The sequence below is a fragment of the Rhipicephalus microplus genome, chromosome 6 (genome assembly GCF_043290135.1).
Source record: "Rhipicephalus microplus isolate Deutch F79 chromosome 6, USDA_Rmic, whole genome shotgun sequence".
In the NCBI taxonomy this organism is placed as follows: Eukaryota; Metazoa; Arthropoda; class Arachnida; order Ixodida; family Ixodidae; genus Rhipicephalus; species Rhipicephalus microplus.
Genome location: NC_134705.1, coordinates 94,605,411 through 94,621,365, shown reverse-complemented (window position 1 = coordinate 94,621,365; position 15,955 = coordinate 94,605,411). Strand labels below are relative to the sequence as shown.

The window sequence follows — 15,955 nt, the reverse complement described above, 5'->3', positions numbered from 1 at the left end:
CGGTAGTAAAACGGGCTTGCCGCTTTTACCACCACTGTACGACCGGAAGAATCTTCAAGCGAAAGTCACGGAAATCAGAACTTCACGGGACAAATGTGTTGCTACTGTTCCGCCGGTTATTAAATAAAAATGAAAACACGATCACTTCAGTAGCCAGCTGCGCATTGTCGAGCCGAGGGAAAGACTGTCAGTTCGGTGCGACAGAAACCGATGGCGAACTTTTCTTGGAAAAGCACGGCGACACCAACGCCTTGCTCGACCCCACTCCCGTGGAAGCTTATGAGTGATTCACTTTAACAATGATATAGGTTGAGTTTGTGCCGCCCCACTGCGGTTATCATGATCGACATCGTGGTTTCTTTTCTGAAGTCAAGTGCATCCATTTCGGTAGAGGCCAGCCGCTTGTCGTTCGTGCAGTCGCCGCATCTTCCCGATGCAACTAATGAAAGTGAGACCGAAGACGTGACGTCATGCCTTCCGAGTTTTCCGCCGATCACTGTAAAGGTGCAGCCACTGCGGGGACCTGCAACAATGAAAATAAGAAAAACGCGAAGTTCGCTCAATAACGTAGCTCTCTCTAGGACATGAATACGGATACAAATATGCGTAAAATTGCTACTGCCAAGTGAAAAGCTGTCTTAGGGCCGCACGCACAAAAAGGCGTAGTTTATATTACCTTAAAGACGCCTAATAAAAACCCATAGAACTCACTCCCTTTGCCGAAATGATTTCATCGAACACAGTTCTTTTACCACGCCTTGAATGTTTTTACAATTTGTTATTTCACCACATCTTTCAGCTTTCATAACTCATAGCCCGTTCCTTTTCTATGCATACTTCACGTAAGGTCACTTCATACTCACGTGCGAAGAATTTTTACTAGAAGACTTTTTGCTAATGCACGGGTATGTCCCACGTGCATTAGTGACATACCTGTGATATGAGGCCATCTGTAGGTGGCAGCATCTGTCGACAAAAGCAAAGATGTGGTGCCACAACTGAATGGGAATTAGGTGAAAAAAAAAATCATACCTAACCAAAAATTCCAAGTTATCACAAACGGCTCCCAATGATATGCAGCACAGACGCACGGGAGTACGCTGGCTAAATGGCGTTATCGAACTGAAAGGCGTTTGTTTTCCCAGAGCTTTTGAAAACCACCTATTATAACCACCTGGGGACCCATCGTAAAACATTAACCCCTCTGGGAAGCCCCGTGGTACGTAGTGCAACAACGTAATTTTACCAGAATGTTGCAGTGTTTCTGAGCTGCGATTCTCAGTTACCCTGACCCTTGGTTTAGGTGTATTGTCGTGGCATTCGAATCGCGCTGATCGCTTGTGTTCTTTGAGTCAACTACCTGTTACGTCATTCTGCCGAAGCTGGTACCTGAAGCCACATAAAAAGGAGCCAGTGGTTGATACTTGCTCTGCCTAGAGCTGCTCGGAATCCAGCTGCGCGCAACAAAAACTCTTGCTTTTTCAATAAACTCGCTAAAACTATTTAATTAATTATCGTGTCATTTCTTTCAACCTTATTTTTAACAGAATTAGGCTCCGGCATCATATTCATTGAATTATCTCTTAAGACCTAAACTGTCGACTCTTATTTTAGAACAAACGTTCGACGAATAACAGTACCATGTACTTTGCACCATCTACTATGAGAGAGGCTTTACCTGTCCTGGTATGTTGAGCTGGACGGGAAGGAATATTACATTAGTGCGAGGACTTGTGTTTGAAATAAATTGCGAACGGTTTAGAGCACTCTTTCGCTGTTTACAAACACAGGTCCTTGATGGCATCGGGTTTCGTCCACGAGTCTACCGTGGTATGAACAATGGGTGAGGAGAGCTTTAAAAAATAGCCTGCCAATTTTCTGCACTTTCTTTCCCTTAATTGACAAAATATATTCAAACAAATGTTCTTTTGAGCAACATAAAAACTATACGAGATTCCCTCGAACTTTACGCACGTTCTTTTTATCTGAAAACTAAGGAGTCACTTTTCTTATCCTTGAAAGAAACTTGAAAACGTGCTTTTAGTTACATGTTAGGAGCTGCTAAATGCGGTGACAGGAAGTTTTTTGGGGTACAAAGTTGCAGTCTTGAAACCATAATGTTTCCTAAATATTACCTAGAGGGGACTCTGTCGCCTGCGATCGTTCAGCGACCATGGGAGTGAGTGGTAGTACACACATTTGCCTAGTCTTCGTACTTGCGGGTGGCGAATCGTGCTTGCGGCTTCGTATATTGCTGCGTTTCGGTTTCGTTTTGAAGGAAAGATTCAACCCTTTTGAACTTCGTGACCCGATTTGAAAGGTAAGTCTAAAGGAATAAGATGGCGAAGCGCAACCGCTGAACATTTGCTGTTTTTTGTTTTGTGTGAAGACAGCTCCAAGCCACACGAACACATGTATACGGAGCAAAAAAGCAGGCCAGAAGTACGAAAATGAGACAAATGTGTGTACTACCCATCGTTCCCATGCTCGCTGAAGCGCCGTACGTTGCAGCTCCCACTAGACACTAGCGCCAGAGTTCCCTCTAGTGTACCTTACAAGAAACTCTATGCTTGAAACCATCTACAATGGGACACGCGGTGCATGGACACGTGAATTTACAAATCAGACAGAGAAAATGTTTATTTTCTGTAAAATCCAAACAGGCACTGTTTCAGAACCGTACAATCTGCATAAAGAACCGGAAATTATCCGTATTGGCCAAGCAACCCTTAATACCGAAAAACCTAACGCCGACTATGCACCAAATGCTTTTTGTTGGCCTATCTCAACACAACATCAGACAGTGCAGGTTTCTTTCCTACATAATTAACATAACCACTTGACTTCACATATACAGCAAACAGTGACACACTTCATACTCTACATCTTTCAACCGGTGGCCTTAACTCAGCCTGATAAGTACGTGTCACTTCAGATGCTATGAACGACATTAAAGATAGTTGCACGATTTGCTCAAGGAGCAACGCAAGTGTTTTCTACGTGTACAATCTTACAGATGTTCTGGCTGCCAGCTAACTATTCTACCGAATACCTTAACAATGCGACAAAGAATGCCTAAATAACTTCACTAAGTCTAATAAACTGCATCGAGTACGTAGTATCTTTAATAACACGCATATTTTGCAAACGACGTTGCGTATATCCGTAATTTTTATAATGATTTCTCTATAATTTTATTGTGGTTAACGTTTAATTTTTGAACATATTCAAGGAAAAAATGCCAGCTCTCTCAAAGATTTCATTAAATACAATTTTCTTCATTAACCTTAAAGTTATTGGGCCTTAGCATAATTGGTATGCTACCCTGTACGTGGTAAATAGATAAAGGAGACTTAAACAAAGAATAATTAAGAATCAGAAAAACAGTGGGCCAGCACAAAACAATGAGGTTTAAAAATTGCATTTTAAACCTTCTTGGCAAACACACAACGTCCCAATCAGACTGTTTTGTGCCGCATGCGGCATCATTATCCATGTACAGCCACTTATACAAGTCGGTTTACCTTAGAAGTTTCAACAGTGCTTTCGCACCACAATTTTCGATGGCTTGTCGGAATGACATTCGAAGATAGTTGCTAGTCTCATCGTTCTCTGGTCAAGGTTAGTGAACTTCTCTGCACAGCGTAGAACAGTCACAGAAGATATGCTGCAAAATGTCCACGATATGACGGAGGTCACTAAGAGTGTTGTCGGTCCCACGAAACAAAAATAACTTCGTGAAATCCATCCGACGTCGCAGCCTGCGCAGCAGAGTGACGTCTGTTCGGCGCAGTCCATTTGGTATATAAAACGGTAGAGGCGAGTTCTGGTAATATTGCCAATAGTTGTGGGTATCTACCGTATTCAGTGCGGAGTTCGTAATATCATGTGTGTTAATTTCAAGTTTGGCAGCAACATCAGAGCTTGAAGGGGTACAATATCGCCCTTGTCGACCTGCAAACCTGACCTATCTGCACAACATCATGTTCGGCATGATTGCGAAATGCGCTTCAGCAGAGGGCTCCGGAAGTTTCGACTATCTGGATTTCTTAAAGTGCACTGACGTCGCACAGTACGTAGGCTCTAGCACTTCGCCTCCCTTGAAATTCGAGTGGGCGCGATCAAACCCCGTACCTGCATTTCAGCATGCGAGTGCCACAACCATTGTACCACCAGGGCTAGAATAATACCAATTTTAGTAAACCGGCAGCTGCGAAAGGCGCCCGAATAGAAAAAAATGAAATCAGTAGTGTATTCATTGCGGTGGGGTAAGAACTCCTGCATAGAAATTAACGCTAATAGAGACCAAAAGGCTGGAGTGACAAATTAGTTTAGGCAGCGGGGCTTGACGAAAAACAGAAAGATGACCAGGGAGAGCAAACACTTGTGCTGAACGCTAGCAAACACAACCTTCAACCTTCGTAATAAGGTGATGACAATGGTGATACCACAGAAGAGCACCAGCTTGGCACAGTGCGCCAAACAAGAGGTGACCGCTTTGTCGCCTGCCTATGTCTTTCGCCATATTAAACTCAACTTTGGTCTCCTGATATTTTTTTATCTTTACACAAAAGGCAGCGTCATTGAAAAGGCTCTCGCCATTGAAGATGAACTTCCCACTTCTGGGCAGGTTTGCCTGCCCCCGCCACCCAAAGGTCTGCTCCAGTTAATCTTCTTTTGAAGCTACGTCGAGCGAGGACAATGTGCGCGACAGAAGAACAGCGCATCTGCTGTAGCTACCGCTGAAAGATTAGACGTGTATAGAGGGCAGCAAGACGTGGCGTCCTTCCTTATCTCTCTCAGCACAGTTTCATTGTTCTTTCACTTCCTCATTTTTCTATGATCACTTTAGTCTGTGTCCTTTTTATTATTTGTTGGATCTGTACCTTATTTGCATTATTTTGAGTCTAATTAAGTTCAGGTCGAGCTTTTCAGATAGCACGGAAAAAATAAATGTGTTAGTGCATTTCATAAAGCAGTTTTTTTTACGCAGTTCATAGAATGACTACGCGCTAACTGACTAAATAGTCAAGGTCAACACTTTTCCTCTCATGAACTTCTCTTCTGTCTGCGCAAAATATAGCACGCGATCATTTTCGGCATAAAAGTCTCGACTACCCCTGCAACCTGTTCCGTAAAATCAAAACAATAAAGGCGAGCTCTGGTGTACAAAGGTGGCTTCACGTCCTTGCTAGACAGCTATGCAGAAAAGCTGGCTTTGCAATTATGCGCGTGGTTCTGTTTATTTATTTTTGTTATCGTGAGTTGTTGTTAAGACAGCGTATTAACCACGAGGAAATACGGTATATATTGCAGTTAAAGCCACAACGCTAACCTAATGTAGTGACCACGCGCCAGTGTCCCTGATTTCTCGTTATTCCCGCCATAACTGGCGTAAAATGTTTCTGTTTCGATTGTAAGTCTATAGCCCTACATCAAATTTCATATATAAATGAATTTCGTTTCATTTTATTTGATTTTATCATACCCCTCTGGGCAGAGGCATTACGAAAGAGGAGAGGCAAGAACATTTTCACAAGAAAAGCAACAAGAAAGAAACTGTTGACCTGCAATCACATAAACATATATTTCCCAAGACCACAATACGTTAATAAGGTAACCCTGTGGTGTAGAGCTCCAGAAAGTTTGACCACGTGAGATTGTTTAACCCTCAGCTAAATCCAACGCCGTTATTAGTCGCAGGTTTCAGCATCTTGCCTTCATTTTCCCGGCAGGGAAGAGCTAGATATTTTGTTGTTACCCTGTGGCCTACTTTATCCCGTGCTTAACTTTCCTGAAGTGAACCCACGGTAGACAGGGAAGGACATTATGCGCGGAAATTCTTATTAGTGTGATGCAGAACCCTCTTACACTGGACTAAATTCCGCACCTCGTGCTCACAAATTGCTTTGGCCCTCGAGGGTGTAAGGGGTCGATTGTACATTTACGCGCGCGTCCGACTAGTTTTCAAGCCAAGAGAAAGTGGAAGTCCATTTCGCATGCTGCATGCGCAGCACTTAAACGGGCCAATTTTCTGAGCTGATTGCCGGTTAAACCAGGGCACGTGTCCCACGTATAGATCACACAGCTAGCCGCCATCAGTTCTTAGCTCGCGGGTGTAAGGAAATAATTTTAGTGATTATTTTAGGTATACTGAGCATGTATTCGCGAAACACCCTCAAACCGTTGCCGAAAGCCAAGCATGTGCAATGAATCCTACATGACTGCTCTGAATGTAAAAAAAAACACTCCGACAATACAGAGCAGCGTATCATCTGCGTGAACTGCGTGAACACTCCAGCAAAAGTTTGCGGGATGCGATATTTACGAATAAACTATGTTCACGCTTTTTTCTGGGAACACAGTTTACATCGCAGTGGCCCAGCTCGTAGTGTTCATGTGATCTATGCACTTGGCTGATAGATTATATGCGTCGTACGTTGCGAGAGAAGTTCGCATTTCTAATGGAGTCATCTTCTCGTGAAAATGTGCTGAAGGGTACACGTAATAGACTTTCTTAGCAACCACGATGCTTGCTGCAACCTAGGGCGAAATTACAGTGTTGCTCTATTACCTGCTTGAAGTCACTACTGTGTGTTAAGCCAGGCTGTGACTGGCTTTGCGTATTAAGAAATGAACAACTGCCTCCCACTCAATCATCCCAAGCGGAGGGCTGCAAGAAACTTTTCAGCCGGAGAAAAAAGCCCTTCATCTACGAAATACTTGTGCTGGTCCGGTATTCAATAGTCTTCTACGTGCGATCGTGTAAGCGTTATGTAGCATTACTGGAAAGCACCGCGACGCTGAAAAGTGTTGAAATATGAGTATCCTCCTAATTATTGATGAAGACTGAAACAGCAAGATCACAGCGTTTTTTTTGTATGTCTTTTAATATCTGGTATGTTACGCCATCTTCCGGACCTAACGTCACAGAAAAACCCTGTACAGACGGAATAAAACTTGTCTAGAATAGTGCAGAGCGTACTGTGGACCCTGTTCTGTACAGTGGCCCCATCACGTTATCTACCAGTTTCCGTTCATGCTTGAGTAATACCACAAGGACATGGCGTGCGATATGAGTTTGTTGGGTGTCATTATGACGTTAGTCTTTGCATATTTCTTTGGACAACAACCGAAGCGCATTCTAGGCAAGTGCAATTCTGCCTTACATGTGTTACCAGGCCTACGGCGTTCTGTTGGCCTCTCTGAAGAGTCTGAGCGGCGCTCTCGTGTCTGTGTGTGTGTGTGTGTGTGTGTGTGTGTTATGTATGTATGTATGTATGTATGTATGTATGTATGTATGTATGTATGTATGTATGTATGTATGTATGTATGTATGTATGTATGTATGTATGTATGTATGTATGTATGTATGTATGTATGTATGTATGTATGTATGTATGTATGTATGTATGTATGTATGTATGTATGTATGTGTGTGTGTATGTATGCATGTATGTATGTATGTATGTATGTATGTGTGTGTGTATGTATGTGTGTGTATGTATGTATGTATGTATGTATGTATGTATGTGTTTGTGTGTGTTTGCGCGTTTTTCCAATCCAGTGTGGGGTAGAATACCATATACTAGCGTCTGGTCAACCCCGCTCCCTCCACTTTTCACACACTCTCTCTGTACCATGTGACTACTGTTGCAACTTCAAGCATGCCAGTAATGAATAGACGCCCAAGTTGTTTCACCTCATGCCCATTGCGGTAGACAAAACCAGCGATCTCATAAACGGGACGGCAAGTGTCATTCTTTCCAGTGTTTCTCAACGGCATGCCTTTCGCCGACGCACACGTGGCCTGTCCTATTCTCACCACAGACGACGTGGCTGTAACCTCATTCCTGCGAGCCTCCCGTCGTGCTATGAGCCATTTATGCCCAGTGCCAAGGACAACCGCGTATTGTTTGTACCACCGAAGCAAGGCCAGCGCAATCTCATCTCGCTAATTGAATCTCGATCTTATCGACAGTCTGACCAGCCAGGGACACCAGCCTCGCAACGCGCCAAGCTGAGATGAAAATGCATTACCGTAATTTCACCAACGACACCGACGCTATCACATTCTCGGCCGCCCACGTCACACGTAGGGCTCTGACGCTTCGCTGTTTCGCCGCCTGGTGGCACTGACGAGGTTGAGGAAGAGGTGACGTCACGTGTGATCCATTAGACAAACCCAATTATCATCCGCGCTAGCACCACCACCGCGCGCCTCTGCCAGATAGGCTGAGCCCTTCAATTACGCTCGCAGCTACGCCGCGGTGAGCGGGTGAAGAGACGGACGTTGACGGCGCTCGTAGCCGCAGCAGTTTTGGGCCCCGGCTAAAACTGGGGGCTCAAGTTGCGAGACGCTCAAGCTAGTCGAGATGCCTCGGCATTACTTTTTTTTTTCTGTTTTCGCAATCCATACGCTCTTTGCGTGTCAGGGTGCGCCGTTCTCTACAAATCCCGTAGATATTGTGTTGGTTTAGCGTCCGGTAGCTGCTACTGATATACTGTTTCTTGCGAAAGAACCCGAGAAAATATAGATAATGAAAGTGAGCTTGTGACGTTGGTATTGCTGACATCTCCAGACTGCAAAGCCAGTTGGCCGCTGCAGGGATAATTTAGCAGTGTGAGATTGTCCATACGGTGGATCGACTTTGTGAAAGCTTCTTTTGTATTTCTTGTAGACACTGAACTCGCATTCCAAAAACAGGCTTCATATCGGAACGTGTGTCAGGGTGTGAAACGATGAAACATCACTTTTTATTGCGAAAACATAGTGTCAAGGACTAGACAACTAGAATACGTAGGGATCATAGACACATTATGACGTAGGTAAAGCATTTAACCGGAGAGTTTTCTGCAATGGCCTGTTGCCTAGAAGTTTTGCCACAGTTGTACTCACAATCAATGCGCTCTTTCTCTCTCGTGGTAATTTTTTTTTCATTATCTATTCCTCTTCCTAGGCAATGGTAGCAAGCCTAGCGTGCGCCTGGTTTGCATGCATGGCATCACGCCTTTCCCTACTTTCATCCGTCTATGCACACAATATGACACGCAGTACAGTAAAACGATGGTCTGAAAGCTGGCAGAAATACGAAAGGCATGTCAAAAGAAGTTAGTTTCATAACAAGTATGAAACAATGAATTTGATTGCGAGGCACTGAAATGTTATACTAATTAAAGCTAACTTCTAACTCGATTTGCATCCGCCTTGGCGCAACTCAACAAAACGATGGCGTAAGTCACCGCACATATTGCCGAGAGCAATGTGATCATGTTGCCAGTCGCTTCAACACAAACTGACTGGGGAGGTCACAGAAAGTAGGAAGCTTTACGCAGTCTGTCGATTTCTGTCAAGAGAGACCACGCGCGAACGCCATGTACCGAGTCTTAATTGTAGCCGAGTCCACGGAGCCCCCCTCTCCTTCCCCCCCCCCACACACACTACACCCATTCCTTCATGGACCTTTCTTTGTGACGAATGGCATGCGGTGCGCTCTTTTTTTTTATTTTTCACCACTTGAGCCGCTATCTGCGGCTCACCACGAACGCCTTCACTCGCACAGAGAATGTACGACGCTCGTAGGGATGTTGCCACTCTTAGACTTTGCACGTGACCTCATGGTGACGTCGATGGCGAAAGTTCACCGGGAGTGTCGATACAATTTCTGCCGTAATAGATAACATTTAGTATTATCGGTGAAAATCTAGGGATATCATACACTCCATAATATCAAGAAACTGGGCTTTTGGGGAAACAAATACTGTACCCTAGTCATTAAGCTGAAATGCATTTGGCCAAACCGGAAATTCTTTTATTTGGGTATTCAGAAGCTCCCGAGAGCCCTTCATTATGGTTAGCTCGGTAAGGAGCGATCCCTTCGATGGTATTATCAAGAAGCCCATTGAAATCATACGGAAAGTGCAAGTATATCAAATTTTAACGCACTTCGAGTCAGACTCTGAAAGTAAAATTCACTTGTAGGCTCGTTTATCTGATATACAGTACCTTACACCAATAACAAGCATCGCACTGAATGCGCACTTATGTTGGTATAGTCCGTGACGACCTTCTCAACTATTTGCGAAACCATATGCCACGCTCTTAGAATAAAAAAGTTCCATGAATTTCTTTCGGTATAGGTTGTGTAGGTTAACCAATTTTTTCAATATTGTTTTTTCATTATTATAGAATTATTCTTCGAGGACACTTCAAGTTTCAATTGTCTTTCCTCCAGCAACATAAAGAGGGTCTATTACGATGATTGACATACTTCGGCCTCCCTTACGCTTCGCCTTGCTTCTTTCTGGAAGTCTCCTAATGATGCTCGATTGGCGCTGTTACGAAAAAAAAAAATGCCTTTCTTTCTGACCAAATGTCTCTTATGATGCAACGGTTGGCGTAAGTGTGACCCGCAGATTTTTTTCCGCAGCAAAAGCTTTTATGTTCGCAAGGTACTCATGAAAAGATCTCGTGGCGACCCCTAATTGGTTTTCTCTTTTTGAAGTCCGCCCTTATCGAATCGGCACCACACGTGCCTTGCTTAATGATGCTTGACTCAGATACAAAGCAAAGACTGCATTTGTTTCTACCTACGCTTTATCGATCGAATAGAGAAGGCTCGACAGCAAAGAAATTGGTATGGGAAGAAAGAAGAACTCTAGTGGGCGACTACAGCCTCTACGGAAAAGAGTAGCCGCCGATTGGTTTCTTTTCTTTCATCTTTCGTTTTACTAAATTCAACTTTTTTACTTTGTATGTTGTGGTTCGGTGGAAACAAAGCCTTGTTAGCGTGGCGAGAAGGGTGAACCTTTTGATCCTTCAGTTTAGGGGGCGTATATAACGCTACGAAGCACGCCTTGATGACGCCTACAAATACAGTTTTGGTTTCACGTACGTAGTGGCTTTGCGTACGTAGATTTTCTACGTGTAAGCAGTGCGCATGCTCAGATCATAGCGGCCGTGCGTTGGCTTCACGGAGGTACGTGAGATTAGATTCTGTGCATGCGTTTTCCGCGCACGTAGACAGCATCGCGCGGGCGCTCAAACAAGAAAGCGAGATGAGCGCGACAACAAGATAGCGTGTCCGGAATTGGCTACCGCGGTGTTCGTGATTCCCAGCAGATGGAGCTGCGTGGTATATCTCTGCCCGCGCGTCGCGTACGTGTAGCTAAAAGCGTTTCTGATGGCGTGCACGTAACGTATGTGGACTCGTCACGTACTCGTAATACTAAAAAAGAATACAAGAGCACTACAAATTTTACGCGAGAACGTTTTTCGAAGAATTTGAATAAGCAGCACCCTGGTTAACCGACTTGCGCGAGTTGGGATTTCATATGTGTGCCAATGCCCATTATATATATATATATATATATATATATATATATATATATATATATATATATATATATATATATATATATATATATATATATATATATATATATATATATATATATATATATATATATATATATTTATAAATATATATATATATATATATATATATATATATATATATATATATATATATATATATATATATATATATATATATATATATATATATATATATATATATATATATATATATATTAGTGGCGTTCATGGTGCCAGTGGACACTGCTTTCGGCACGCGCGTGATGACTGCTGTTGCTCACACAGCCGCATTCTCCCATTTAGATTAAACCAACCTTTCATACACACCACTCCGTGTGTGCCACGAAAACGGACGGTATTTGAGCGTCAACATAATTGAGATGTACGTGACAGTGGGCACACTATCCTAAGCATGCAAACACCTCTTTTAGAAGCGAAGCTCCTTAAGGCGTGGGCTGTGCGTCCCCTGTATGTAGCCACCTCTCGTTCAGTTCTAAGTATTACGCTAGCCACCGCCCGATCTAAAGTGTACAGCCATATCCATCCGTCCATCCTTCCATCCGTCCGTCCATCCATCCATCTATCCATCCATCCGTCCATCCGTCCATCCGTCCGTCCGTCCGTCCGTCCGTCCGTCCGTCCGTCCATCCGTCCATCCGTCCGTCCATCCATCCATCCGTCCAAAAGATGCAAGATGTTATAAACTAGGCGGCGGTACGTAAAGTTGATTATGAAAGATGCGAGGTGTTATAAAATAGGAATGATGCCACGTATGGCGCGTGTCATCGTTCGATATAGTGCGGCGACGTACGCTAGGGGGAGCGTTGCAATAAAATCGAGTGGGCAAAATATACGGAGGATTCATGGTTTACCAGGTTTACCTCCGGAGCTTCGCCCACTCATCATCATTCACTTCGTGGATATGGCGGCATTTTTTTTTCATCTTCACTGGCAAGCTGCCGCAATCGAAGGTGAACCTGCAGTTGACGCTATTCGTTACGCACACCAGTCTGGGAACACCTCGACTAGTTCGAAGGGTGGCGAGACCAACGGCAACGACATGGACAAGTGCTGAAATTTCACTTTCGGTGAGTCAGTGATAAGGCAGCAGAGGATGGAGGGTGGTGGGACTGCGACGCCCCAGCAGCAACAACAAGATTTGTTCAACAGGGCATTCAATTATGAAGGTAGATGGTTAAAAGCTTAAAAAGGGCATTTCTTGTCTTTGATGATGAGACATTGATAAAAAAATCACAGCATATCCAAGGAGTGATTGATGATGAGTGGGGCGAAGCATCTGTCAGACCATCCATGCTTCCGTCCGTTCGTTCGTACCTGCTTCCATCCGTCCGCGCGACCATCTGTGCGTCCATCCGTGCGTCCGTCTGTGTGTCCATGCGTCCGTCTGTCACAGGTCCCGTTAATTAGGGAGGCGATCGCCGGGCTAATTCCAAGGGCCGAAGTATCGGCCCCCCGAACCGCACCACGAAAGCGTGGACAATTTAGAAGTGGTCCTTTTTGGCGCGCCAGCGGACGCCGGCTGTGACCCAAAGAACAAGTCAGAGCCGAGAGTTGATAAACAAAACAGAATTATATTCTCAAAAATGGCAGATCAAAAACAATACACAAGCATGCACACTCCACAATAGTTGAATACAATATGTCACCCACCAAACAACGTACTACACAGTACAATCAGCCACACTCGAAACAACGGACACAGACAACAATACGCACTACAATGCAGTCACATGCATTGAACAACCAAGACACTTAAAGACTAAAGAGATAGAACACCTATTCAGTCCAACGTTCTTGGAACAAAATTCTAGATGATACTCTTCCGAGAATCACTCACTCAAAGTCCAGCGTTGTTGTCGTTCCGCTGCCCCCGAAGTTTCTCTTCCAGGAAACCTCGCCGAAGTTTCTCTTCCAGGAAACCTCGCGTCTTCAATTGGCCGCTCTCCAAGCTTCAAACTTCTTCGCCGAAACACGTCGGCTTCACACACGCAGCTGTTGCCACGCGTCTTCGCTCGATAGCGGTAAACACACACTCTTGCCTGTAGCTCGAGTCGTCACCCCTCAGGTGGAAATCATCTTCTTCTCCTGCTTTGTCACTACGGACAAAACCTTCACCGCCTACACGGCGGAATCCCTACGCGCTCTGGCGCTAACTTCCGTCTTCTCCTGACCTCTCACTTCGGCTGCTCCATTAAATACCTTCCGCGCAAGATTCCAGAAAGTTCTCGTCATTTCATCAGCGCGATACGCAGCGAAGGCTGGGGAGAGGGTGAGACGGTTCGAATGCCGTCCGCGACAGATGACTCAACCCGGCATCACCCCGCCCCTTTCCATCTAGAACATTCGAGGGCTTGCTCGGGCGCCGATGAGAGGAGGTTCATCTGCGAACCCACGCTTCAGAGGAGAGAAGGATGCGCGCCCGGGGAGTCTCTGTATGCTTGTTTTCTTTTCTTTGTCGTTGACCTTGCGGTGTCACTCCGGCGTTTCGTCGCGAGAATTTGGCGGCTCGCTCTTTTTGAGCGCTCGTTCTGTGACACCATCTAGTGAACACTCCAAGTACCACCATCTCCCATCTCGCATCCTCTGTGGCACATACCCGCTCTGAAGTGGGTCTGTGCCACCGGTGCCTACCTACTACTACATACATCGGAGGATGTACATACCCACGCCTCAAGGAGCTTCGCCCCTAAAAGGCTGAAGTCGCGAGAGGTGACTAATGTAATCTCAACTGACATCAGTAGACGGCTGGTACACTTTTGTACGCGTTATTCTGTCATCGCTTTCTTCTCATTGAGAGGGACAGACAGCGTGAAAACCGCCTCGTGGCTTGAGATGGGCGTGATCCTCAAAACAGTCGTTTTCTAGAGTTCACCGCATCGCATCCAGAAGAGTAGCTTACGGTGTAACAACAAACCACAACCAAATATGTGGGCTAAAAGACGGAGAATGAGGGACACATTAAGCGCTGTTACAGCGTATTCGACCTTTTTGAGTCTGGTTGTTTTCTTGTGGTGCGATGTCTCATTGAAACGCGAACAGATGCCAACTCGTCCAAGTTGCCGTCTTATTGCAAAAGAGCTTGCTGCCAGGCTGACTTCCCAGAACTTTTCCAATTTCTTGCTGTCGCATTCGATGCTTCGTTCGTGCAGTGAAACTGCGATTCACTTTCTTCCCCTTTGCTTTACACTGGTTGGTGACGTGCCCCAATTTTGTTTGTTTTTTATCTTCAATATCTTTTGCGCAGCTATGCTGTTACCAGAAAAAAAACAGAACTATAGGTAAGGCGGTGAAAGAGATGTATCGGGGGCACACGTGCATAACGGGCACTCGAAAGAAAGCCAAAGTGAAAGAGGTCACAGCTGCAGAGGAAAGCGATGTTCAGGGATGAGGAACGTTCTAGAGTGTATCGGGAATAGGGGAAATGCCTTTCGAAAGAAAAATTTGGGAACAGGTTTTGCTGGCCTCCAATACTGGAAAGAATGCGCGGGCGCGAGGATGCCGAAGCCGAAGACAAATCGCTTCCAGGTCCCGCGTCTTAAATGACGCCGGGGGTGCTCGCGCGTGCCTCCCGGTTCGTGAGGCTGCCGCTTTTTCTTCACGTAAGGCAAAGGGAGGAAAGGGGGGAGTGCGCGTATAAGATGAATCGTGGAGCACACGATCACAACATCGTCCGGTGCCATTCGTTGTTTTCGAGGAACAGGCACTGCGCAGCTCGCAAGGAGAGCAACCTGACCTCACTTTGTTTTGTGCGTCTACCTTACTCTCTCTCTTGTTGACCTTAGCTTGAAATCCACGCTAGGTTCCTGAGAAGTAACGTACAGTATACCACACGATGTACAAGCCACAGCTGATTCAATTTTGCGCCCGTTTGCTTTCTGGCCTATAAACACGCCACAGTGGTCTAGTGGTTGAGGTTCTCGAACGCTGACTTGCAGGTCGCGAGATCAAATCCAGGTCTCGAAGGCCGCATATTCGATGCAAGCGAAAAATGCTAGAAGCTCGTGTACTTCAGCATAGGTGTATTGCACTCACGAAATGAAACAGAATAATTTAGGGATAAGTAACGTTCATACTTTTGTTTCTGCTGTCTTCAGTTTGGTTAATATAAGTGTGATCGACCCCAAAGCGTAGATAAAACCAATTTTACCTATAGAGGCCGGATTCGTCACGACATGGCGTGGTGGTCGTGAGCAAGTGTGAACACTAGTTCTTACACTTATAAGTATGATGTCGCCTTTGAATCCGTTTAAGAAGCACAGGCGGTCAGAATTTGTGGAGCTTTCTACTTGGCTCTCTGATAATCATGTTGTAGTTTTGGGATGTTAAACCACGGCAATTACTATCGAACTTTACAAAGTTAGGCAGTACCTAAAAAAGAGAGGGGAACCCAGCTTGTACTGATTCGGACATACAAAGGAGATTACTGCTTTGAGATAATGGTCGTCACCTGCCTCCTCAATTTCAGTGTATGCGTGTCGTATACACCGAACGAGACATTGTGTGCAATGACTCATTGTGCTATATCACAATCACCCCTCATCATGAACTCCTCTTTCT

At 44.9% G+C, this 15,955-nt stretch overlaps 1 long non-coding RNA gene across 1 annotated transcript in view; it reads right to left on the bottom strand.

Annotated features, from left to right (window-relative positions):
- Window positions 1-233: 233 nt before the first annotated feature.
- LOC142765374 (uncharacterized) overlaps window positions 234-15,955 on the bottom strand; it is a 349,564-nt gene continuing 333,842 nt past the window's right edge. The window contains exon 4 of the long non-coding RNA XR_012884213.1: window positions 234-523. This is a non-coding gene — a long non-coding RNA (uncharacterized LOC142765374). The remainder of the gene's footprint in view (window positions 524-15,955) is intronic.